A 27,651-nucleotide genomic window follows, 5' to 3' on the forward strand; every position below is an offset into this window, starting at 1 on the left:
TAAGACACCCAGTTGGAATTGGAGAGCTGGTGAAGTGGTTTCGGAAAACACACCACGTGTTTGCTGTTGGGGTTTAAACAAAACAAAACAAAACTCTCAACCTCACAACTCTTTCTGAGGTCCCTCTCTCCCTCAACTTAGGTCAAGCAGAAAGGCTAGAGGAGACTCAAGTTAGCAATTTCCCCTGTTGCCAAAAAAACCTTGGCTCTCTGTGCACTGATGCTGAACAAGAATATGGAGACAGAGTTTTTGGAGGAAAAGAAAGATAGCTTTTAATTCTTTGCCAGGCAAAGGGGAAAACACAGCAGGCTAGCGCCTCAAGAACTGTGCCCTCACTTCCCGAGGAATCAGAGGAGATCTTATAGGTGGGGCTCGAAGTCTGGGGGTGTATGATAAGGATCGAAGTCATGAAGGTCTTGCATTTTTCTTCTTCTTGCATTATTTCAAAACAGTCACATCTGGCGTCAGGCGGCCCGACCCGGTAACTGGGCCTGTTTGTCTCTGGCTTATTGGCCTGTGACCTTCTTTCTGAAATGCAAAAAGCGACAAGGGGTGACTTGTTACAAGGGAGTGCAGGGAGCTTAAACACCAGGTGCAGGATGTAATTTACATCACACAGAGTTAGGGGGTGATAGGTGCAGGATGTAATTCACATAGTGTCAGGTAGTGATAGGTTAGCTTTGTGAAGGATGAATCTAGTTACAGACACTACAGATTAGTAACAGTTAAAATATAGCTAGGAGTGATTAACTCTTTCAGGCCTGTTGGTTTCTTCTCTAGGCTGATCACTGTTCCCTTTACTTTCCTTGTTCTCAGGAGAGGAAAAACTCCATTTCTATTTTTGCTGCAACAAATTCCCCACTGCCAGTTCATTCCCTCCATATCAGTGGAGGAAGGGAAACGGGCATCATTCTTGTCTGGCTGAGGACAAAACTTCAGTTTTGCTCCACTTGACAAACACCAGCTGTCTGGCCCAGGGGCCCATCTATCTCCTAGTTCACCCTCCCACCATGTCAGTTAGGCACTGGTAAAACAGAATCTTTTGAGGACAGGCATTGTTAAGAGCAGAATATTGTGGGCATATTTCAAAATTTCTATTTTACTGTCTCTCCAATTTTGGAGACAGCAGTCGGCCCTGTGATTAATGGTTTGATAGATCCGAGTCGTTAATTTTAAGTTTGTTTGCTTTTTTCTGGTGAGGATTATAGGAATGTCCCCTTCTAAGCTCTTTACATGCCAGATGAGAATCTAGAAGTCTGACTCCATTTTTTAATGTTTGACTGCTGACAACTTTTAAAGCCTCATCCTTCCTTCTCCTGGTGCCCCACATCTGTACGAGATGACAAGAAGCCCTGGGTGCTTACTTCTTTGGTGCTGGTAAGAGATTAAATCCTTGGTAGCCCCTGCCTTTGTGTGCAAAATCTCACACTAGCCCACCTCCTAATCTCAATTAAAACAAACAAACAAACAAAAAACCTCAGGCCAAAATTTGCAGCAACATGGATGGACCTAGAGATTCTCATACTGAGTGAAGTAAGTCAGACAGAGAAAGACAAATATATTATATCGCTTATATGTGGAATCTAAAAAAATGGCACAAATGAACTTATTTATAAAATAGAAATAGAGTCACAGATGTGAAAAACAAACACAGTTACTGGGGGGAAAGGGGGGTGGGGAAGGTTAAATTGGGAGATTGGGATTGACATATACACACTAACATATATAAAATAGGGGGACTTCCCTGGTGGTCCAGTGGTGAAGACTCTCCACTTCCAATGCAGGAGGCACAGGTTCAATCCCTGGTCTGGGAACTAAGATCCCATGTGCTGTGTGGTGCGGCCAAAAAATTTTTTTAAATTAAATAAAATAGATAACTAATAGGGACCTACTATATAGCACAGGGAACCCTACTCAGGACTCTGTAATGACCTATATGGGAAAAGAATCTAAAAAAGAGTGGATATATATTTATGTATAATTGATTCACTTTGCTGTACAGCAGAAACTAACACACATTGTAAATCAACTATATTCCAATAAAAATTTAAAAAACAAAAAACAAAAAACTCAGGCCAGGCTCCTTTCCTTGTTCTGTCAAGGCACTTCCCACCTACTTAAGAGGCCTTCCCTGCCCTCCCCAGACACTTCCATTATGGAAGTAATAAACTCTTTCATACGTTCTTGGCAGTAATGTGTTGTCAATCAAACCTAGGGTAGGGACCCACCTAACACAGTAGGTTACCATAACAGTTATAGAAGGGGTAAGGTATTGTCAACTGAAAAAAAATATTCACAGCCTGAAAATTGAGAGTTGTGTTTTCTTCAGTGGACATACTGAGGACTTCAAGTCCGGGAGGCAGCATTTCAAGTAACCCTGAGAAAACTGCTCTGAGGAGGCGAGGCGGGGAGCTAGGATATATAGGAGTTTTGCAACAAGGGGCAGGTAGTAGGAACAAAAGATTACTGTTAATAAAAGAAAACTAGGTACAGTAAGTCCCGTACATAAGAATGAGTTCTGATTCTGAGAGCACGTTTATCAGTCCAACTTGTTTGTAAGTCCAACAAAGTTAGTCTAGGTATCCAACTAACACAATCGGCTATAATAGTACTGTACTGTAATAGGTTTATAATACTTTTCACACAAATAATACATAAAAAAACAATAAATAAAACATTTTTAATCTTACAGTACAGTACCTTGAAAAGAACAGTAGTACAGTACAACAGCTGGCATACAGGGGCTGGCATCGAGTGAACAGGCAAAAAGAGTTACTGACTGGAGGAGGGAGAGGAGGTGGGAGATGGTAGAGCTGAAGGATCGTCAGCAATAGGAGGTGGAGAGCAAGCTGCAGTTTCACTCACACCTAACGTTGATGGAACGCTCATTTGCATCTTTGAAAGTTTGAAACTTGAAGGGTCGTTTGCAGGGACTTACTGTATCTCAAGTTAAGGAATTTAGCGCTTTTCTATATATGGGAAGATGCGAGAGTCTGGGCTCACTGAAATCATTCCTTTTTTTTTTTTTTTAACATCTTTATTGGAGTATAATTGCTTTACAATGGTGTGTTAGTTTCTGCTTTATAACAAAGTGAATCAGTTATACACATACATAGGTTCCCATATCTCTTCCCTCTTGCATCTCCCTCCCTCCCACCCTCCCTATCCCACCCCTCTAGGTGGTCACAAAGCACCGAGCTGATCTCCCTGTGCTATGCAGTTGCTTCCCACTAGCTATCTATTTTACGCTTGGTAGTGTATATGTGTCCATGCCACTCTCTCACTTTATCACAGCTTACCCTTCCCCCTCCCCATATCCTCAAGTCCATTCTCTAGTAGGTCTGTGTCTTTATTCCCGTCTTGCCACTAGGTTCTTCATGACCTCTTTTTTTTTTTTCCCCTTAGATTCCATATATATGTGTTAGCATACTGTATTTGTTTTTCTCTTTCTGACTTACTTCACTCTGTATGACAGACTCTAACTCCATCCACCTCACTACAAATACCTCCATTTTGTTTCTTTTTATGGCTGAGTAATATTCCATTGTATATATGTGCCACATCTTCTTTATCCATTCATCCGATGATGGACACTTAGATTTCTTCCATGTCCTGGCTATTGTAAATAGAGCTGCAATGAACATTTTGGTACATGACACTTTTTGAATTATGGTTTTCTCAGAGTATATGCCCAGTAGTGGGATTGCTGGGTTGTATGGTAGTTCTATTTTTAGTTTTTTAAGGAACCTCCATACTGTTCTCCATAGTGGCTGTATCAATTTACATTCCCACCAACAGTGCAAGAGTGTCCCCTTCTCTCCACACCCTCTCCAGCATTTACTGTTTCTAGATTTTTTGATGATAGCCATTCTGACTGGTGTGAGATGATATCTCATTGTAGTTTTTTAATTTTTAATTTTTTAACATATTTATTGGAGTATAATTGCTTTACAATGGTGTGTTAGTTTCTGCTTTATAACAAAGTGAATCAGTTATACATATACATATGTTCCCATATCTCTTCCCTCTTGCATCTCCCTCCCTCCCACCCTCCCTATCCCACCCCTCTAGGTGGTCACAAAGCACAGAGCTGATCTCCCTGTGCTATGCGGTTGCTTCCCACTGGCTATCTACTTTACGGTTGGTAGTGTATATATGTCCATGCCACTCTCTCACTTTGTCACATCTTACCCTTCCCCCTCCCCATATCCTCAAGTCCATTCTCTAGTAGGTCTGTGTCTTTATTCCCGTCTTGCCACTAGGTTCTTCATGACCTTTTTTTTTTTTCCTTAGATTCCATATATACGTGTTAGCATACTGTTTTTGTTTTTCTCTTTCTGACTTACTTCACTCTGTATGACAGACTCTAACTCCATCCACCTCACTACAAATAACTCCAATTCGTTTCTTTTTATGGCTGAGTAATATTCCATTGTATATATGTGCCACATCTTTATCCATTCATCCGATGATGGACACTTAGATTGCTTCCATGTCCTGTCTATTGTAAATAGAGCTGCAGTGAACATTTTGGTACATGACTCTTTTTGAATTATGGTTTTCTCAAGGTGTATGCCCAGTAGTGGGATTGCTGGGTCATATGGTATTTCTATTTTTAGTTTTTTAAGGAACCTCCGTACTGTTCTCCATAGTGGCTGTATCAATATACATTCCCACCAACAGTGCAAGAGTGTTCCCTTCTCTCCACACCCTCTCCAGCATTTATTGTTTCTAGATTTTTTGATGATGGCCATTCTGACTGGTGTGAGATGATATCTCATTGTAGTTTTGAGTTGCATTTCTCTAATGATTAATGATGTTGAGCATTCTTTCATGTGTTTGTCGGCAATCTGTATATCTTTGGAGAAATGTCTATTTAGGTCTTCTGCCCATTTTTGGATTGGGTTGTTTGTTTTTTTGTTATTGAGCTGCATGAGCTGCTTGTAAATCTTGCAGATTAATCCTTTGTCAGTTGCTTCATTTGCAAATATTTTCTCCCTTTCTGAGGGTTGTCTTTTTGTCTTGTTTATGGTTTCCTTTGCTGTGCAAAAGCTTTTAAGTTTCATTAGGTCCCATTTGTTTATTTTTGTTTTTATTTCCATTTCTCTAGGAGCTGGGTCAAAAAGGATGTTGCTGTGATTTATGTCATAGTGTGTTCTGCCTCTGTTTTCCTCTAAGAGTTTGATAGTGTCTGGCCTTACATTTAGGTCTTTAATCCATTTTGAGTTTATTTTTGTGTATGGTGTTAGGGAGTGTTCTAATTTCATACTTTTACATGTACCTGTCCAGTTTTCCCAGCACCACTTATTGAAGAGGCTGTCTTTTCTCCACCGTATATGCTTGCCGCCTTTATCAAAGATAAGGTGACCATATGTGCATGGGTTTATCTCTGGGCTTTCTTTCCTGTTCCATTGATCTATATTTCTGTTTTTGTGCCAGTACCATACTGTCTTGATTACTGTAGCTTTGTAGTATAGTCTGAAGTCAGAGAGTCTGATTCCTCCAGCTCTGTTTTTTCCCCTCATGACTGCTTTGGCTATTTGGGGTCTTTTGTGTCTCCATACAAATTTTAAGATTTTTTGTTCTAGTTCTGTAAGAAATGCCGTTGGTAATTTGATAGGGACTGCCTTGAATCTGTAGATTGCTTTGGGTAGTAGAGTCATTTTCACAATGTTGATTCTTCCAATCCAAGAACATGGTATATCTCTCCATCTATTTGTATCATCTTTAATTTCTTTCATCAGTGTCTTATAATTTTCTGCTTACAGGTCTTCTGTCTCCTTAGGTAGGTTTATTCCTAGATATTTTATTCTTTTTGTTGCAATGGTAAATGGGATTGTTTTCTTAATTTCACTTTCAGATTTTTCATCATTAGTGTACAGGAATGCAAGAGATTTCTCTGCATTAATTTTGTATCCTGCTACTTTACCAAATTCATTGATTAGCTCTAGTAGTTTTCTGGTAGCATCTTTAGGATTCGCTATGTATAGTATCATGTCATCTACAAACAATGACAGCTTTCCTTCTTCTTTTCTGATTTGGATTCCTTTTATTTCTTTTTCTTCTCTGATTGCTGTGGCTAAAACTTCCAAAAGTATATTGAATAATGGTGGTGTGAGTGGGCAACCTTGTCTTGTTCATGATCTTAATGGAAATGGTTTCAGTTTTTCACCATTGAGGACGATGTTGGCTGTGGGTTTGTCATATAGGGCCTTTATTATGTTGAGGAAAGTTCCCTCTATGCCTACTTTCTGCAGGGCTTTTATGATAAATGGTGTTGAATTTTGTCGAAAGCTTTCTCTGCATCAATTGAGATGATCATATGGTTTTTCTCCTTCAATTTGTTGATATGGTGTATCACGTTGATTGATTTGCGTGTATTGAAGAATCCTTGCATTCCTGGAATAAACCCCACTTGATCATGGTGTATGATCCTTTTAATGTGCTGTTGGATTCTGTTTGCTAGTATTTTGTTGAGGATTTTTGCATCTATGTTCATCAGTGATATTGGCCTGTAGTTTTCTTTCTTTGTGACATCTTTGTCTGGTTTTGGTATCAGGGTGATGGTGGCCTCGTAGAATGAGTTGGGGAGTGTTCCTCCCTCTGCAATATTTTGGAAGAGTTTGAGAAGGATAGGTGTTAGCTCTTCTCTAAATGTTTGTTAGAATTCACCTGTGAAGCCATCTGGTCCTGGGCTTTTGTTTGTTGGAAGATTTTTAATCAGTTTCAATTTCAGTGCTTGTGATTGGTCTGTTCATATTTTGTATTTCTTCCTGGTTCAGTCTCGGCAGGTTGTGCATTTCTAAGAATTTGTCCATTTCTTCCAGGTTGTCCATTTTATTGGCATAGAGTTGCTTGTGGTAAACTCTCATGATCGTTTGTATTTCTGCAGTGTCAATTGTTACTTCTCCTTTTTCATTTCTAATTCTATTGATTTGAGTCTTCTCCCTTTTTTTCTTGATGAGTCTGGCTAATGGTTTATCAATTTTGTTTATCTTCTCAAAGAACCAGCTTTTAGTTTTATTGATCTTTGCTATCGTTTCCTTCATTTCTTTTTCATTTATTTCTGATCTGATCTTTATGATTTCTTTCCTTCTACTAACTTTGGGATTTTTTTGTTCTTCTTTCTCTAATTGCTTTAGGTGCAAGGTTAGGTTGTTTATTTGAGATATTTCTTGTTTCTTAAGGTAAGATTGTATTGCTATAAACTTCCCTCTTAGAACTGCTTTTGCTGCATCCCATAGGTTTTGGGACGTCGTGTCTCCATTGTCATTTGTTTCTAGGTATTTTTTGATTTCCCCTTTGGTTTCTTCTGTGATCGCTTCGTTATTAAGTAGTGTATTGTTTAGCCTCCATGTGTTTGTATTTTTTACCGATCTTTTCCTGTAATTGATATCTAGTCTCATAGCGCTGTGGTCGGAAAATATACTTGAATATGATTTCAATATTCTTAAATTTACCAAGGCTTGATTTGTGACCCAAGATAAGATCTATCCTGGAGAATGTTCCATGAGCACTTGAGAAAAATGTGTATTCTGTTGTTTTTGGGTGGAATGTCCTATAAATATCAATTAAGTTCATCTTGTTTAATGTATCATTTAAAGCTTGAGTTCCCTTATTTATTTTCATTTTGGATGATCTGTCCATTGGTGAAAGTGGGGTGTTAAGGTCCCCTACTATGATTGTGTTACTGTCAATTGCCCCTTTTATGGCTGTTAGTATTTGCCTTATGTATTGAGGTGCTCCTATGTTGGGTGCATAAATATTAACAATTGTTAAATTTTCTTCTCGGATCAATCCCTTGATCATTATGTAGTGTCCTTGTTTGTCTCCTGTAACAGTCTTTATTTTAAAGTCTATTTTGTCTGATATGAGAATTGCTACTCCAACTTTCTTTTGATTTCCACTTGCATGGAATATCTTTTTCCATCCCCTCACTTGCAGTCTGTATGTGTCCCTAGGTCTGAAGTGGGTCTCTTGTAGACAGCATATATATGGGTGTTGTTTCTGTATCCATTCAGCCAGTCTGTGTCTTTTGGTGGGAGCATTTAATCCATTTACATTTAAGGTAATTATCGATATGTATGTTCCTATTCCCATTTTCTTAAATGTTTTGGGTTTGTTATTGTAGGTGTTTTCCTTCTCTTGTGTTTCTTGCCTAGAGAAGTTCTTTTAGCATTTGTTGTAAAGCTGGTTTGGTGGTGCTGAACTCTCTCAGCTTTTGCTTGTCTATAAGGGTTTTAATTTCTCCATCAAATCTGAATGAGATCCTTGCTGGGTAGAGTAATCTTGGTTGTAGGTTTTTCTCCTTCATCACTTTAAATATGTCCTGCCACTCCCTTCTGGCTTGCAGAGTTTCTGCTGAAAGAGCAGCTGTTAACCTTATGGAGATTCCCTGGTGTGTTATTTGTTGTTTTTCCCTTGCTGCTTTTAATATGTTTTCTTTATATTTAATTTTTGATAGTTTGATTAATATGTGTCTTGGCATGTTTCTCCTTGGATTTATCCTGTATGGGACTCTCTGTGCTTCCTGGACTTGATGAACTATTTCCTTTCCCATATTAGGGAAGTTTTCAACTATAATCTCTTCAAATATTTTCTCAGTCCCTTTCTTTTTCTCTTCTTCTTCTGGGACCCCTATAATTCGAATGTTGGTGCGTTTAATGTTGTCCCAGAGGTCTCTGAGACTGTCCTCAGTTCTTTTCATTCTTTTTTCTTTATTCTGCTCTGCAGTAGTTATTTCCACTATTTTATCTTCCAGGTCACTTATCCATTCTTCTGCCTCAGTTATTCTGCTATTGATCCCTTGTAGAGTATTTTAAATTTCATTTATTGTGTTGTTCATCGTTGTTTGATTCCTCTTTAGTTCTTCTAGGTCCTTGTTAAATGTTTCTTGCATTTTGTCTATTCTATTTCCAAGATTTTGGATCATCTTTACTATCATTATTCTGAATTCTTTTTCAGGTAGACTGCCTATTTCCTCTTCATTTGTTAGGTCTGTTGTGTTTTTACCTTGCTCCTTCATCTTCTGTGTGTTTTTCTGTCTTCTCATTTTGCTTATCTTACTGTGTTTGGGGTCTCCTTTTTGCAGGCTGCAGGTTCGTAGTTCCTGTTGTTTTTGGTGTCTGTCCCTAGTGGCTAAGGTTGGTTCAGTGGGTTGTGTAGGCTTCCTGGTGGAGGGGACTAGTGCCTGTGTTCTGGTGGATGGGGCTGGGTCTTGTCTTTCTGGTGGGCAGGTCCACGTCTGGTGGTGTGTTTTGGGGTGTCTGTGGCCTTATTATGATTTTAGGCAGCCTCTCTGCTAATGGATGGGGCTATGTTCCTGTCTTGCTAGTTGTTTGGCATAGAGCCCCCAAAACAGCGGCTCCTTTAACCCTGTCCTGTGTGAGTGAAGAACGGACGCCCTCAGGCGACCTACACGCAGAGGTGGGGCCACATCCAAAGCTGAACCCCGGGAGCTGTGCGAGCAAAGAAGAGAAAGGGAAATTTCTCCCAGTAGCCTCAGAAGCAGCAGATTAAAGTTTCACAATCAACTTGATGTACCCTGCATCTGTGGAATACCTGAATAGGCAACAAATCATCCCAAATTGCGGAGGTGGACTTTGGGAGCAAGATATATTATTTTTTCCCCTTTTCCTCTTTTTGTGAGTGTGTACGTGTATGCTTCTGTGTGAGATTTTGTCTGTATATCTTTGCTTTCACCATTTGTCCTAGGGTTCTGTCCGTCCGTTTTTTGTTTTGTTTTGTTTTGTTTTTTACTTAAAAAATTTTTTTCTTAATAATTATTTTTTATTTTAATAACTTTATTTTATTTTATCTTACTTTATTTTATTTTATCCTCTTTCTTTCTTTCTATTTTTTCTCCCTTTTATTCTGAGTCATGTGGATGAAAGGCTCTTGATGCTCCAGCCAGGCATCAGAGCTGTGCCTCTGAGGTGGGACAGCCAACTTCAGGACACTGGTCCACAAGAGACCTCCCAGCTCCACGTAATACCAAACGGTGAAAATCTCCCAGAGATCTCTATCTCAACACCAAGACCCAGCTTCTCTTAGCGACCAGCAAGCTACAGTGCTGGACACATTATGCCAAACAACTTGAAATCATTCCTTTGATATGCACCTCAGCTGTTTGGGGCCAGTATCCTGTGTTTTCACATCCTGAGTTTCCTCCGGGCTCACCAGCTCTCTGTTGCGATGCTGCAATTGCTGATGATTGTGACATCCTTTACTTACTGATATGGCAGGCAATATTTTATTTCTCAGTATCTTTATCAATACACTTTGCTTAATTGTTCTATTGATAAATACTCCAGATTTTTACGTATCAATGCATGCCACCCTTTATTTTTAAAAGATACATATGATGATGAATTTATGTAATCCATTTTTTCTAAATATTAGGTTGGCCAGAATGTTTGTTTGGGTTTTTCCATAAGGTGGAAAAACCCAAACGAACTTTTTGACTAACCCAATAGATACATGGCTTGTTACTATGGATGAAAAATGCTGCCTGCCATATCAATAAACAAAGGATGTGCAGCCATCAAGTCATCAGCCATCAAGCCATCCCCAACTGTGCACCCTGAGGGGATTCAGGGTGGAAAAAAGGATACTGGCCCTAGATAGTTAAGGTGCATATCAAAGGAATGTTTTCAGTGAGCCCAGATTCTCGCATCTTCCCACGTGTAGAAAAGCGCTAAATTCATTAACTTGAGATATCTGGTTTTCTTTAATTAACAGTAATCTTTTGATGTTCCACTACCTGGTTTTTATCTCAAAACTCCTGTATATCCTGGCTTCTCCCTTACCTCTTTGGAGCAGTCCCTCAGAGCTACCTGAGAGACAGCCTCCCAAGCTTGAGTCCTCAGAAAGTCCGCCAAATAAAACATAATTCTCAACTTTTATATTGGGCACTTTTTTCAGTTGATATTACTAATTTTTGCTGCCAAAACCATGAATGAAAACTCAGATTGCCACCTTACAGGGCAAACAAACATATACAAATTATGTTATTTTCCAAACTGAATTTCTTCTTCTTCTTTTTTTTTTTTTAATCAGTCACCAATTTTATACACATCACTGTGTACATGTCAATCCCAATCACCCAATTCAGCACACCACCATCCCCACCCCACCGCAGTTTTCCCCCCTTGGTGTCCACACGTTTGTTCTCTACATCTGTGTCTCAACTTCTGCCCTGCAAACCGGTTCATCTGTATCATTTTTCTAGGTTTCACATACATGCATTAATATACGATATTTGTTTTTCTCTTTCTGACTTACTTCACTCTGTATGACAGTCTCTAGATCCATCCATATCTCAACAAATGACTCAATTTTGTTCGTTTTTATGGCTGAGTAATATTCCATTGTATATATGTACCACAACTTCTTTATCCATTCGTCTGTCGATGGGCATCTAGGTTGCTTCCATGACCTGGCTATTGTAAATAGTGCTGCAATGAACATTCGGGTGCATGTGTCTTTTTGAATTACGGTTTTCTCTGGGTATATGCCCAGTAGTGGGATTGCTGGGTCATATGGTAATTCTATTTTTAGTTTTTTAAGGAACCTCCATATTGTTCTCCATAGTGGCTGTATCAATTTACATTCCCACCAACAGTGCAAGAGGGTTCCCTTTTCTCCACACCTTCTCCAGCATTTGTTGTTTGGTGATTTTCTGAGGATGCCCATTCTAACTGCTGTGAGGTGAAACCTCATTGTAGTTTTGATTTGCATTTCTCTAATAATTAGTGATGTTGAGCATGTTTTCATGTGCTTCTTGGCCATCTATATATCTTCTTTGGAAAAATGTCTATTTAGGTCTTCTGCCCATTTTTGGATTGGGTTGTTTGTTTCTTTAATATTGAGCTGAATGAGCTGTTTATATATTTTGGAGATTAATCCTTTGTCCGTTGATTTGTTTGCAAATATATTCTCCCATTCTGAGGGTTGTCTTTTGGTCTTTTTTATGGTTTCCTTTGCTGTGCAAAAGCTTTGAAGTTTCATTAGGTCCCATTTGTTTATTTTTGTTTTTATTTCCATTTCTCTAGGAGGTGGATCAAAAAAGATCTTGCTGTGATTTATGTCAAAGAGTGTTCTTCCTATGTTTTCCTCTAAGAGTTTTATAGTGTCCAGTCTTACATTTAGGTCTCGAAGCCATTTTGAGTTTATTTTTGTGTATGGTGTTAGGGAGTATTCTAATTTCATTCTTTTCCATGTAGCTGTCCAGTTTTCCCAGCACCACTTATTGAAGAGACTGTCTTTTCTCCATTGTATATCTTTGCCTCCTTTGTCATAGATTAGTTGACCATAGGTGCATGGGTTTATCTCTGGGCTTTCTATCTTGTTCCATTGATCTATGTTTCTGTTTTTGTGCCAGTACTATATTGTCTTGATTACTGTAGCTTTGTAGTATAGTCTGAAGTCAGGGAGTCTGATTCCTCCAGCTCCGTTTTTTTCCCTCAAGACTGCTGTGGCTATTCGGGGTCTTTTGTGTCTCCATACAGATTTTAAGATGATTTGTTCTAGCTCCATAAAAAATGCCATTGGTAATTTGATAGGGATTGCATTGAATCTGTAGATTGCTTTGGGTAGTATAGTCATTTTCACAATGTTGATTCTTCCAATCCAAGAACATGGTATATCTCTCCATCTGTTGGTATCATCTTTAATTTCTTTCATCAGTGTCTTATAGTTTTCTGCATACAGGTCTTTTGTCTCCCTAGGTAGGTTTATTCCTAGGTATTTTATTCTTTTTGTTGCATTGGTAAATGGGAGTGTTTCCATAATTTCTCTTTCAGATTTTTCATCATTAGTGTACAGGAATGCAAGAGATTTCTGTGCATTAATTTTGTATCCTGCAACTTTACCAAATTCATTGATTAGCTCTAGTAGTTTTCTGGTGGCATTTTTAGGATTCTCTGTGTATAGTATCATGTCATCTGCAAACAGTGACAGTTTTACTTCTACTTTTCCAATTTGTATTCCTTTTATTTCTTTTTCTTTTCTGATTGCCGTGGCTAGGACTTCCAAAACTATGTTGAATAATAGTGGTGAGAGTGGACATCCTTGTCTCATTCCCGATCTTAGAGGAAATGCTTTCAGTTTTTCACTGTTGAGAATGATGTTTGCTGTGGGTTTGTCGTATATGGCCTTTATTATGTTGAGGTAGGTTCCCTCTATGCCCACTTTCTGGAGAGTTTTTATCATAAATGGGTGTTGAATTTTGGGAGAATTGGAAGAATTGAATTTTCTGCATCTATTGAGATGATCATATGGTTTTTATTCTTCAATTTGTTAATATGGTGTATCACATTGACTGATTTGCATATATTGAAGAATCCTTGCATCCCTGGGATAAATCCTACTTGATCGTGGTGTATGATCGTTTTAATGTGTTGTTGGATTCTGTTTGCTAGTATTTTGTTGAGGATGTTTGCATCTGTATTCATGAGTGATATTGGTCTGTAATTTTCTCTTTTTGTAGTATCTTTCTCTGGTTTTGGTATCAGGGTGATGGTGGCCTCATAGAATGAGTTTGGGAGTGTTCCTTCCTCTGCAATTTTTTTGAAGAGTTTGAGAAGGATGGGTGTTAGCTCTTCTCTAAATGTTTGATAGAATTCACCTGTGAAGCCATCTGGTCCTGGACTTTTGTTTGTTGGAAGATTTTTAATCACAGTTTCAATTTCATTACTTGTGATTGGTCTGTTCATATTTTCTATTTCTTCCTGGTTCAGTCTTGGAAGGTTATACCTTCTCTAAGAATTTGTCCGTTTCTTCCAGGTTGTCCATTTTATTGGCATAGAGTTGCTTGTAGTAGTCTCTTAGGATGCTTTGTATTTCTGCGGTGTCTGTTGTAACTTCTCCTTTTTCATTTCTAATTTTATTGATTTGAGTCCTCTCCCTCTTTTTCTTGATGAGTCTGGCTAATGGCTTATCAATTTTGTTTATCTTCTCAAAGAACCAGCTTTTAGTTTTATTGATCTTTGCTCTTGTTTCCTTTGTTTCTTTTTCATTTATTTCTGCTCTGATCTTTATGATTTCTTTCCTTCTGCTAACTTTGGGTTTTGTTTGTTCTTCTTCTCTAGTTCCTTTAGGTGTAAGGTTAGATTGTTTACTTGAGATTTTTCTTGTTTCTTTAGGTAGGCTCGTAGAGCTATAAACGTCCCTCTTAGAACTGCTTTTGCTGCATCCCATAGGTTTTGGGCCGTCGTGTTTTGATTGTCATTCCTCTCTAGGTATTTTTTGATTTCCTCTTTGATTTCTTCAGTGATCTCTTGGTTATTTAGTAACGTATTGTTTAGCGTCCATGTGTTTGTGTTTTTTACATTTTTTTCCCTGTAATTGATTTCTAATCTCATAGCGTTGTGGTCAGAAAAGATGCTTGATATGATTTCAATTTTCTTAAATTTACTGAGGCTTGATTTGTGACCCAAGATGTGATCTATCCTGGAGAATGTTCCATGCACACTTGAGAAGAAAGTGTAATCTGCTGTTTTTGGATGGAATGTCCTATAAATATCAATTAAATCTATCTGGTCTATTGTGTCATTTAAAGCTTCTGTTTCCTTATTTATTTTCATTTTGGATGATCTGTCCATTGGTGTAAGTGAGGTGTTAAAGTCCCCCAGTATTATTGTGTTACTGTCAATTTCCTCTTTTATAGCTGTTAGCAGTTGCCTTATGTATTGAGGTGCTCCTATGTTGGGTGCATATATATTTATAATTGTTATATCTTCTTGGATTGATCCCTTGATCATTATGTAGTGTCCTTCCTTGTCTCTTGTAACATTCTTTATTTTAAAGTCTATTGTGTCTGATATGAGTATAGCTACTCCAGCTTTCTTTTGATTTCCATTTGCATGGAATATCTTTTTCCATCCCCTCACTTTCAGTCTGTATGTGTTCCTAGGTCTCAAGTGGGTCTCTTGTAGACAGCATATATATGGGTCTTGTTTTTGTATCCATTCAGCAAGCCTGTGTCTCTTTGTTGGAGCATTTAATCCTTTCACGTTTAAGGTAATTATTGATATGTATGTTCCTATGACCATTTTCTTAATTGTTTTGGGTTTGTTTTTGTAGGTCCTTTTCTTCTCTTGTGTTTCCCACTTAGAGAAGTTCCTTTAGCATTTGTTGTAGAGCTGGTTTGGTGGTGCTGAATTCTCTTAGCTTTTGCTTGTCTGTAAAGCTTTTGATTTCTCCATCAAATCTAAATGAGATCCTTGCCGGGTAGAGTAATCTTGGTTGTAGGTTCTTCCCTTTCATCACTTTAAGTATATCATGCCACTCCCTTCTGGCTTGCAGAGTTTCTGCTGAGAAATCAGCTGTTAACCTTATGGGAGTTCCCTTGTATGTTATTTGTCGTTTTTCCCTTGCTGCTTTCAATAATTTTTCTTTGTCTTTAATTTTTGCCACTTTGATTACTATGTGTCTCGGCGTGTTTCTCCTTGGGTTTATTCTGTATGGGACTCTCTGCGCTTCCTGGACTTGGGTGGCTATTTCCTTTCCCATGTTACGGAAGTTTTCGACTATAATCTGTTCAAATATTTTCTCTGGTCCTTTCTCTCTCTCTTCTCCTTCTGGGACCCCTATAATGCGAATGTTGTTGCGTTTAATGCTGTCCCAGAGGTCTTTTAGGCTGTCTTCATTTCTTTTCATTCTTTTTTCTTTAGTCTGTTCCGCAGCAGTGAATTCCACCATTCTGTCTTCCAGGTCACTTATCCGTTCTTCTGCCTCAGTTATTCTGCTATTGATTCCTTCTAGTGTAGTTTTCATTTCAGTTATTGTATTGGTCATCTCTGTTTGTTTGTTCTTTAATTCTTCTAGGTCTTTGTTAATCATTTCTTGCATCTTCTCAATCTTTGCCTCCATTCTTATTCCGAGGTCCTGGATCATCTTCACTATCATTATTCTGAATTCTTTTTCTGGAAGGTTGCCTATCTCCACTTCATTTAGTTGTTTTTCTGGGGTTTTTTCTTGTTCCTTCATCTGGTACATAGCCCTCTGCCTTTTCATCTTGTCTATCTTTCTGTAACTGTGGTTTTTGTTCCACAGGCTGCAGGATTGTAGTTTTTCTTGCTTCTGCTGTCTGCCCTCTGGTGGTTGAGGCTATCTAAGAGGCTTGATGGGTATTTTGTTTTTTAATAGTAGCCATCCTAATGGGTGTGAGGTGATATGTCTCACTGTGATTTTGATTTTCATTTCTCTAATGATTAGTGATGGTGAGCATCTTTTCATGTGCTTGCTGGCCATTTGTAAATCTTCTTTGGAGAAATGTCTATTTAAACCCTTTGCCCATTTCTGAACCAAGCTGTTTTTTGCTGTTGTTGTAGGAGTTTTTTACACATTTATATTTTGGATAATAACCCTTTATCAGATACATGATTTACAAATGCTTTCTCCCATTCTGTAGGTTGGCTTTTCACTCTATTGATTGCGTCTTTCGATGTGCAGAAGCTTTTAATTTTGATGTAGTCCAATTTATCTGTCCTTACTTTTGCTGCTTTTGCTTTTGGTGTCATATCTACATTTGGTTCTTTTTTTTTTTATCATTTCTATCTCTTTAAGAATACTCTCTATCTATGCAATGAGTCACTGCTCCCACACCTTCCTTTAATTCTTTAAGAATGGTTTATTTTAGTTTTTGAACTAAGAAAATAAAATAATAGCTTCTTTGAAGTCTTTGTCTGCTAAGTTGAGTAACTGGGCCCCTCCAAAAGCAGTCTCTACTGCCCAGTTTCTCTAACATGTCCCATAATTTTCTGTTGAAAAATGGACATTTTAGATAATATATTGTAGCAACTCTGGTTACTGGTTACTCCCTCCCCACCAGAGGTTTGTTGTTGTTATTTGGTTGTTTGTTTACTTGGCTGGACTAATTCTGTGGAAGTCTACTTTCCCTACAGGGTAGAGCTGTTGATGTCCCTGCTCAGATAGTTCTCCCTTTTATATACTTCAGTCTGGCTTGCTAGGGATCACCCTTGGGACAGCATAAGACATTTACTGGTCAAAGGTTGTGCTTAAGTCCCCTTAGCTAGTTAGATTTTCACCCTCTACCATGACGTTTGGGGCTTAGAGACTACTTTCACAGTTCAGAGAGCAAGGGGTGGAGGGAAGGTCTGAATATAAAGGAGCTGCACAAGAGTTGGAATTATTATGTATCCTGGCTGTGCTGGTGGCCATAAAAACCTGAGGATGTGTAAAACCTCATACCACTGTACACCAGAAAAAGTGAATTTTACTGTACGTAAATTTTTAAGTGACTGGATTTGCCTCTTAAGAAAAGATACCTCTACACCTGTACTGCTCTTACACAGCTGGATCCAATTTGATCACTTGGGTTCTTAAAAGTTCAGTACTTAATATTTAATAAGGGGACAGAAAACAAAATCTTTCTTATTATACTACTGCCTACTGGGGGTCATTTCTTCTCAGAACACAATACAAACTAAACTTAAAAAACCATATCCTTCTAATGCTTAATAGTTAGTATGATAAGGTCAAGCTTTTATACCTGACCAAAGAAGTCTCTTCTGGATTAGGCGTCGTCATTTTTCTTCAAGTAAAAATTCTGGATTTCCTTGTTACTGACAAGGCCACAGAGCCTGAAGACACTATGACTTAAAGATCAAGGAAAAATCAAACGAATGGAAACAAAAGTAGAGATGGCAAGAATCAGGCCTGACAGACGAGGCGTGAGGCTGGACGCACTGCCTGCCGGGTCCCCAGGGATCCTCAAGTCTGCACAGCAGGCTGGGGCACAGAGTGATGGAACAACTCAGCGAGTCTCTCTTCCTGCTCCAGCCGCCACTTTAATTTCAGGTCAAGTTGAAAGCAATCCCTCTGTTTTTTTTTTTTTAAACCTTTATGATAGTAGATGAGCTCATTTATAACTCCCAATCACCTCGCTACGTTGAGTACATCTGTACCCTCTCATTTTTGCTTTTAATCTTCAGAGTAAAGGCAAAAACAAAACAAAAAGGGAATGAACAAACAAAAAAACAAAAAGGAAGGAAATAAACTCAGTCCAAATTTTTAAGCCAAGATTCATTCTCCTCTTGCTCTTACAAAAGCCACCCTTTCCCTCAACAGCCACCAGTTTCCTGCCTTTTCTAAGGTAGCTTATAGTTTCACGAAATACTTTTATCTGCTTTATCCCTTTTTTTTTTTTTAATAAATTTATTTATTTATTTTTGGCTGTGTTGGATCTTCGTTGCTACGCGCGGGCTTTCTCTAGCTGTGGCGAGCAGGGGCTACTCTTCGTTGCGGTGCGCGGGCTTCTTATTGCGGTGGCTTCTCTTGTTGCAGAGCACGGGCTCTAGGCACACGGGCTTCAGTAGTTGTGGTGCACAGGCTTAGCTGCTCCGCAGCATGTGGGATCTTCCCAGACCAGGGCTCGAACCTGTGTTCCCTGCATTGGCAGATGGATTTTTAACCACTGCGCCTCCAGGGAAGTCCCTGCTTTATCCCTTTTAAAAAGATGCTCTCTTTCTTCCTTCGTGCCACTCAACTGGCAAAGCCTTCTATCATTCAAACTGTGACCACCTGCTTATTCATCCTGATACACATCTGTGCTCTCACTGTGTGCGGATAGCTCTGTGTCTCACTGAAGTTGGAACCGCTTGGTGGCAAGGATGTGCGGAAGTGGCCTCCACAGTCCTCACTGGGAACAGGGTTCCATCCACTGAATCTCTGACTATCTGGGTTAAACGGTTCACCCACTGCTCTTTTCCCCTCCCCTGCCCAGAGAAAATGAAGATAAACCCATGGGGGATGTGTCTTTACTTCCTCGGGGAGGCAAGAGTGTGGAGAAGGATTACGAGATTATTCCTACTGTATAAGTGCAGGAGAAAGAGACAAAGATGATGAAGAAAGGAAAGAGAGGATGAGGAGAAGAACGCTCCTTGTAAGGATGAAAACAGTAGGAAGGAAACTTGAAAAACCAGCTTTCTCAGTTCTCAGGATTCCAGGAAACACTCCTGATGAGTAACAAAGGTTCTGAACCAAAGACTAGGTCAAAACATGGTTGTACAGGATCCTAGATTCCTTCTGGTTTCTCAAGGCTCTTTGGCTTTAAATTAAGCTTAAGGTATCAGTCCTGTTGAAAGTGGATTCAACTGAATCTCAGTCCAGACCTCCGTCTTCAAGTGAACCTGGGGATGGATCCACTCATTTGGGCCGAGGCTTAGGAACAGACGAAATGAGAGACCCTTTACATAACCATCAAAAGGACTTACCCTCTCGACTCACCATACAAAGCGGGGAGAAAGGGAGGTCTCCTGCTTCTGCTCAAGACTTTCTTAAATCAACGGCCACCCGTACCAAAGCAGCTCCCCAAAACAGCCTTCTGATTAAGGCCACAAGGACATCCTGGCAGCGTGTGGCAGAAGTAACTGAGACAGCCGGTGCTCTCCTACAGGGCCATCACTCACCTCAGTAAACGCTGCTGAGATACACGCAGATACCACAGAGCTAAGTACTGTGGAAACACTACCCGAGGCCCCCAGCACATGGTTCCACCACCCACTACTCTGGATATACGATCCAGAAGGATGGCCCCTGACAAAACTTAAGTGGGTAATCGTAACACTAGGCATACCATTTTAATGACTCTTTAAAATATGCTGGATTCCCCAGCTCCCTGTCTTCGCTCTCCACAAAACACTGAACCTGAGACCCTGGCCAATTTGACATTCACGTGAGAGTTCACGGAACCTCCAGAGCACCCAGTAGTGACGGCAGACCCCTGTTGAATGCCCTTCACACTGCAGAATTAACAGGATCAACCTTCACTGGTAATTGCTACACATCAGCCTATGTGGGCCTCTTCCCAAGAAACAAGATCTCAAGTCTCTGCCTTACAGTTTTCCATTGTAAAAATAATACGCGTGCATATAAAATTTTTGGTAAATATGGAAAAGGAGAAAGTAAGGCAAGGAACAATGCTCCTAGCCCACCACTGCAAAATGACCATTGTTTTTGTGTACATTTTGGTGCACTAGTTTTATCCACAGGGGTAGGCGTTAATTATGTAAGCCACTGGGAGGCCACTGGTGAATTAAATAAAATATAGAAGTCAAAATTAAAATGAGTTACAGGGCTTCCCTGGTGGCGCAGTGGTTAAGAATCCTCCTGCCAATGCAGGGGACACGGGTTCGATCCCTGGTCCGGGAAGATCCCACATGCCGCGGAGCACCTAAGCCCGTGCGCCACAACTACTGAGCCCGTGCTCTAGAGCCCGCAAGCCACAAGTACTGAGCCCACGTGCCACAACTACTGAAGCCCGTGTGCCTAGAGCCCGTGCTCCGCAACGAGAAGCCACCGCAATAAGAAGCCCGTGCACCGCAACGAAGAGTAGCCCCCGCTCGCTGCAACTGGAGAAAGCCTGCGCACAGCAACAGAGACCCAACGCAGCCAAAAATAAATAAATAAATAAATTTATTAAAAGGAAATTAATGACAATAGTTCCTTTTTGAAAAGAAAGTTTTTCATTATTACATAAGTAATATATGCTCGTTGAAGAAAAAAAGTCTAAAATACAGGTAACCAAAAAGCCAGGGGAAAATCATGCATGAGCTCATTTCCTACAGATAACTATTGTTTATATTTGGTGCACTGCATTCTTTTTTTATGTACATATAAATGCCTTCCTTTTAAAACAGGAATTAAAGGCATTAGCCCATTTAAAAATGCCTTCCATTCAAAAAATGAGGTGATACACGTTTTCTGTAACCTGCTAGTTTTACTCCATGTACATCCAACATCATCATTTGAAATGGCTGCAGTGTGTTGCATTATATGGCAACACCATAAATTATTTAACCTATACCTTACTTGGTTGTCTCTGGGGATCTTTTATTGAATTATTAGGTGAGTCATTCTTGTGTAGTCTAATAACCAGCTAAGGAGGTTTTTTTTCCTCTCCTTTCAAACACATTAAAATTTTTGACTCAACAACTACCATGAGACAAAGTTAATCCCAAACCATTTAACCATTCTCATTTTTAAAAAACTTTTTAAAATTAATTAATTAATTAATCTTTGGCTGCGCTGGGTCTTTGTTACTGCGCACGGGCTTTCTCTAGTTGTGGCGAGCGGGGGCTACTCTTCGTTGCGGTGCACGGGCTTCTCATTGCGGTGGCTTCCCTTGTTGCTGAGCACAGGCTCTAGGTGCACGGGCTTCAGTAGTTGTGGCACGTGGGTTCAGTAGTTGTGGCATGCAGGCTCAGTAGTTGTGGCGCACGGGCTTAGTTGCTCCGCGGCATGTGGGATCTTCCCGGACCATCGCTCGAACCCGTGTCCCCTGCATTGGCAGGCAGACTCTTAAACCACTGGACCACCAGGGAAGTCCCACCACTCTCATTTTTAATGACACATCTGTGGACTAGATATGACTGATTTTAGAAACAAAATTACTTTTGCCAGGGCGAAATACCGAAGAAGACGATTTTGTCATTTCTCTTTGTACAGAAATGAAAATAGCCTTTTGCCTGCTACCATGAAGAACCAAATCAAGCAGCCATTTGGATTTCCTCTACTGGATATATAGTTATTGAGAGTTCAGGGGTTTTAAAGATAGTATTTTCTATTCAGAGACTGATCCAGGGCGCTAGAAGTCAGTCGTCTCTGCTCTCTGAATCACTAAGACAAACCTGTCTTCTCTGTGTGCAACCACCACAGGGACCAGGTCTCACATACTCTGTGCGTGGACACAGATGCAGAACGTGACAGTACACGCAGCCTCATGTCTGAGAAGTCAGTTTTTTCCAACATAACGAGGTCTGAAGACTCAGTGACAGCCTTGGAATACTCACCTGCCCCCTTCACCCTCTGTCTCCCATGACAAGGCAAACGAGTCTATGCCAGACTGCCCTCACTTGAAGGAATGTTGAATACTCTGCAAATGTGTGATAAAGAACAGCTATAAAAGCTAAGGAGGCCACTATCCCCATTCCCAGCGCTGAGCTCTGAGGGCCTCAGAGCCGGGCCAAGGCGGGACGTGGCCTCTCTGGGGACAACAGTGCGATCCTGGTGCGACACTTTCTAGGCAGCACTGGCAAAACATGTCCTCAGAGAACCCTTTCTTCACTCTGATCACAGGAAGCTCTGATTGTCCTAAACGCTATACAAAGTGTAACACACACACTCTCCGTAGTTTGTTTTCAACCCCAGACAACTCCTTCAAGCAAAAGTACAAAGGAAAAATACACAAAAGGGCAAAGACAACTAAATTAAGATGCATTTTTATTATGTGCAAAATGGGGGGCTGCGGGGGGAGGAGAGGTACTCAGGAGTAAGTACCTGGACTGGGGAGGGTCAGAACTGCCAGCTGTCCGATTCGAGATCATTACTTACACGGGCAAGGGCGGAGCACCTGTGGCCTTGGACGGTGCAACGGAATAATTCACTAGGTATTTGTGTTAAGTGCCCACTAGGTGTCCCGTTGGTTGTTTGCTGCGGAGACAAAACAACAGGATAAACAGGTCCCTATCCTCCGGCTCTAAGGAAGACCCACTACCACAATATATTTAGGTCCCCCTGTCCCCAGCTTCCAGGTGGCAGGTGGAACTCCCCGTGCAGGCACGAGGGATGGCATCCTGCAGGTGGAAGGGACAGAGTTGGGAAGATGGGGTGGCATCACACTGCCCCTGTCCCCACGCTTCTTCTGAAATGGGGAAGAGCCCCCCTGAAATGGGGACTGTCACAGCAGCCTGCGGCACAGAGGGGTCACGGGCCAACATCAAGGGGCTCCCTATTTTCCCAGCTGCCCAAACCTGCCCTCAGGTGGCTGCTGAGAAGTCACACGGGGAGCAGACAGTCTATTTAATGACACTGTGATAGAGCAAAAGCAGGAGATATAACACGATATGACTTCTATCACAATATCTCATCTGCTCCCCATCTGAAATGGGCACTGTCTTAACTACTGAGTTCGGAAAAGTAATTGCAAAATTCTCCTGGGTAATTATTAGTCTTCTCTCAGTGACAGAGGAAATCCAGAGCAAAGTTAGGGCTAGAGGGGGCTGTGACAGGTCACTTAACTCCTGACTTCAGACAGAATATTGAAGACACTGCAAACAAATATAAACCCATTTTTAGATGACTTCAGGAAAAACGTTTATATTTTCCAGTACCCCAATTCCCCATTTTGTAATACTCTTCTTTGTACCTCATCTAGTGTTCCTCCAGCTTCATCCGAATCACTTGGGGGGTGAGCTAAAACACGATTGCTGGGTCCCACCTGCACAGTTTCTGAATCCACAGGTCTTGGGTGGGGCCTGAGAATGTGCATTTCTCACAAGCTCCCAGGTGGTACTGATGCTGAGGGTACTAGGACCACACATTGAGGACCACGGTTCTAACCTAACCCTTACTGGACCGAACCCTTACATCCTCAGTAGAACTGGATACTAGTTGGCCATCATCCCCTGGTCCAGAGGCACACAGATACTGGAATAACAATTCAAGCGTCCCCTGGTCATTTTTTTCCCTTCAGCCTAAATAATAGACATTCCCTAACATCTTACTATAGGCATCATTTTTCAACCCTTTAATCATTTTTGAGGTTCTCTGTTGGGATCTCTCCAAGTCCCTTTTAGTTGTGGAGCCGTGAACTAGACCCGGAACCTTAGTCAGAGATGGGATGAGGTTGACTATAAAGGGAAAATGACTCACAGATTCATACCACATCCTCCGTTTATTACTCTCCAATACCCGAGCTTGCCTTGTTAGCTGCCTCTGATTCCTGTCCTTCTGACACCGTTCCGGGCTGCAGTAATGCTGAGCTGACCTTCGAAACGCCTTTCTTCAGAGAAGCTCAGAGCACTTCTCTAACTAATACAACTGTTGACTCGACATCCCCAACCAGATTGGGGATGAAGTAACTTGTTCAATCGTGTATCAGTTTAAGAGGGAGAGAAAATCGGGAACCCAAATTCAGGTTTCTATCCAGACATCACTCTGTGGAGAAAGATGCTCCTTACTTTTTTTTTTTTTTTTTTTTTTTTTTTAAATTATTTTATTTATTTATTTATTTTTGGCTGTGTTGGGTCTTCGTTTCTGTGCGAGGGCTTTCTCTAGTTGCGGCAAGTGGGGGCCACTCTTCATCGCGGTGCGCGGGCCTCTCACCATCGCGGCCTCTCTTGTTGCGGAGCACAGGCTCCAGACGCGCAGGCTCAGTAATTGTGGCTCACGGGCCTAGTTGCTCCGCAGCATGTGGGATCTTCCCAGACCAGGGTTCGAACCCGTGTCCCCTGCATTGGCAGGCAGATTCTCAACCACTGCGCCACCAGGGAAGCCCAGATGCTCCTTACTTTTATGCGGTATCAAGTTTCCTCCTTTATAGGCTAATAAACCGTCCCTTTCCAGGTGCAGATGAAACTCCTGATCTCCTTCCCTGTGTGGGGAATCGTCCCAGAGACCTGGGGCTGTGGATCGGGGCCTGGGGGCCATCCCCCTCTTACCTCCATCACTTCCCCAGCTGCTGGAAGAGACAGGGAAGCAGGGCCCCGTGGCACTGCCGGCTGCCCGAATCCTACAAGGCGGAAGCCCAGATGGACAGAAAGCAGCCCACGGGTGACCCCCGACCCTCCCCATTTGTCTTCCTTTCCTTCCTTCTATTCCTTGCTCTGCAGGTTTACTCAGTGTGCAAGTCGCGGCCCAGGCTCTGTCCCGCCTAATTTGAGCACGTGGGCTCTTTGAGAGTAGGAACTATGCTTTCTTTGTGCATTGTATGGCTCTGGGGGTGCTTAATACATGCTAAATAGTAACAGCCGTCCCAGCATTTCCAGAAGCAATCGGCATTCCTGCCAAGGACCAGATCCTATTACCATACACTTGTGCCCAAGACAGGCAGCGCTGAAGACACCCCTCTGCTCACTGCTCCTTTCATCCGGAACTCAATGTGTCAAATCCTATTCCTGCAAGAGTTCCTTCTGAAAGAGAACATTCTAAAAGTGTGATCACTGAGCACATGCATTAGGCTCCCAACCAAAAGGCAACCTGTTAGATAATGTAAGTCTGGCCGCACAGTTGCCTATTAAAAACCGCATGTGGATGAAGGGGAGCCAGAGAAAAGGTTCCTCTCCACTTCCCTGAAGACCCCGCCAAGCTTCAGAGCAGACGGCTCTTGTCTAGGAATGACGTCACAGTAAAAGAAATCTACCGCCATCAGGAGTCACTCTGTCAGAGCCTCTGGGGCTGTAACTATTTTAGGAGGGAGAGGACTAGGACAGGAGGGCAGGCTGCCAGGGAGAGCAGCTTCAACAGCGCTGGAGGACACACCTGCCCCAAGTTAAGTGCAGGAGGGCTACGGGAGGCTCAGGCGTGCCCGGCACGCGGCCGAAACCACGGGTCCCGGGCTCCTTCCACAGGCCACAAAGCTGCCCACGTTTCTCAGCATCTGGATCCCCTGTTGGTGACTCTAGGTTGAGCTCATTGTGATTGGTCACGGCCAAGATCACAAGTAGTCAAAAGAGCCTCTTCCCAGGAGGGCACCGAGACCACTGTCCCTTTACCAGGCACCCGGGGTGAACAGCAGGAGGAGAATCGCGGCTCCAGCAAACAGGAGAAATTCCCACCCTGACACTGACATCACCTCCTGGCCTAGGTCACTCTCTCAAAGCGCATAAATCACAAAAACAAACACTCGGAAAGTGTCTACAAGCATTTTAGTAACGCCTCCTAAAAGAACATATGCTTCCTTGTAGTAAAAACACCTTTGGAAACTTCTTTCTGTTAAATTAAAAACATGGATAAATCTTAAACAGCTTTTCTTTTTTGCAGGACCAAACGACAATTGAGCGGATGAGTAATAGCTTGAAAAGGATCTAATACCCAACCACAGTATACCTCTAAAAACACTCCACTGAGACTCTGATGGTGCCTTATTAACAGTCAAAAGTAAGAACAGTTATTCTCTTTGGATAAAAGTATATATTCTGAAGAACATCCTGGAACAAAGTCCCTTTAACTGCTGAAGATGACATTACAGACTTTTCTGTTATAATTACAATGAATCCGGATGGCAAATTTCTCTTCTACTCAATAAAAAGACTTAAGTTTAAAAAAAAAAAAGTTTATTTCTAAAAACAGCCCAAGAACACACTCAGTTCTATTTTCCCCATCTTACATTCTTTTCCTACTAAATGTACCACTGAAACATTTCCTTTCATTGTTGGCACCTTGGCTTGTTCGGATTTAAAATCAGACAATACATAGTAACAAGGAAGTCTTTAGATACAGCTTTCCAAATGGAAAATGGCATCTGAGGGCAACCCTTCCTCCGGGCCCACAGATGATGGAGCCCTAACGCCTGGGAGCAGCTGCTACCCCCTGTTAGAACTGTTTCATTAAAATCAACATTCCCAGGGGGGAGATAATCTACGTATTAATTGATAAAGAAATTCCTGCCAGGTTCTGTGTTATAAGCAAGTTGTTTGGCATGAAGTCCGAGTCTTCTGAATTAAAACACACTTCAAACTAAGCAAGGTGATTCAGACTTAATTGAAAATATTCTACATTAAAATCTTTAGTTTTCTTCAGTCCAAATTTAAGTTGGCGACTTGTTACATTAAGAGCAGTTAAGATTAGGGAATTCTTCCAGAAGACAATTTCAATTACTTTCCAAAAGCTTCCTCCTAAATTCATTTTATTTTTTAAGGGCTTCTCTTTAGGAGTATATGGATTTAAGCACCAAATCCTCCTTTGACAAAAACTGTCCATCTACACATTTTACAAAATTACATTTGACACTCCCATTATTTCTGCACATAAACTTGTAGCTCACAGTAAGTGTAACAGGAATCCACTTTCAACATTTTTTTTTTCCCCTCTAAGAGTTAGGTTACCATTGAAAATGAAGCTCAATGACACACCATTCCATTAATCAAATATTTGAGCAGATAAAGTATGTAACAATCCACAGATTGCTTTTGCAAAGATAAAAATAGTAAGACTCACATACTTTCTCTTGGGAAAATGGAGTAAGGCAGGTTTCTTGTATTAGGATACATTTAAGGAAAGCCCTTTCGCCACCATTCTTAGAAGCCTCTAAAGTGCCCACCCCAGAGCTCCCAGTTTTCCCAAGAGATAAAAAATTACTATGATAGCAACATTAGGAAGATTTAAGGAGAAAAGAACAAAGAGAAATCTGAAAGATTCACCCAGTACTCACAAGTGCTTTCAAAGGAAATCCGGGCTGCAATTCTTCAAAGACTGCTCTCTGGGGATCACCAACAACCTGAGTCTAAAATAGACGCCTCTCCCATGGGGCGGAGAAGTCACATTTCAGCTTGCTAACTTCTACTTGGGTAAACAGGTTTACAACTCATAGAACAAACCCTGGCTAAAATTAACTGCACCGGCGCAGCGGGCAGGAACTCGCTGATCTGCATCATGCGTGCGGGGATTTCTTCGCTGGGACAACATTGGTGTCCTCTTAATGGGAGATCTGGCCAAGGGGCGTGCCCTGGGGAACAATACGGAGCATCATGATTATGCTAATTATTGAATTCAGTCCCATGGTGCTATCTCCTTTTACGCTGTTTTCCTGTTTTCGCAAGTACTGACAGAGGGAGAGAGAGTAAGCTCTTTTTCACAGCAGGCGTTCACTTGATTTTTAAGCACTTTCAAATCAGACAAAACTTTGGC

The 27,651-nt window shown here is 41.1% G+C and overlaps 1 long non-coding RNA gene across 2 annotated transcripts; it reads right to left on the reverse strand.

Annotated features, from left to right (window-relative positions):
• Positions 1–246: 246 nt before the first annotated feature.
• On the reverse strand, positions 247–27,255 carry LOC309621433. Of its 2 annotated transcripts, XR_014240019.1 has the most exons (3): positions 27,176–27,255; positions 22,357–23,961; positions 247–528 (listed from the first exon to the last, which is right to left on the reverse strand). It is a non-coding gene; the product is annotated as an uncharacterized lncRNA (long non-coding RNA). The 2 variants fall into 2 exon arrangements; XR_014240018.1 differs by lacking the exon at positions 22,357–23,961.
• Positions 27,256–27,651: the final 396 nt, after the last annotated feature.

The sequence above is a fragment of the Balaenoptera borealis genome (assembly GCF_965194805.1).
Source record: "Balaenoptera borealis genome assembly, contig: HAP1_SCAFFOLD_712, whole genome shotgun sequence".
Lineage (NCBI taxonomy): Eukaryota > Metazoa > Chordata > Mammalia > Artiodactyla > Balaenopteridae > Balaenoptera > Balaenoptera borealis.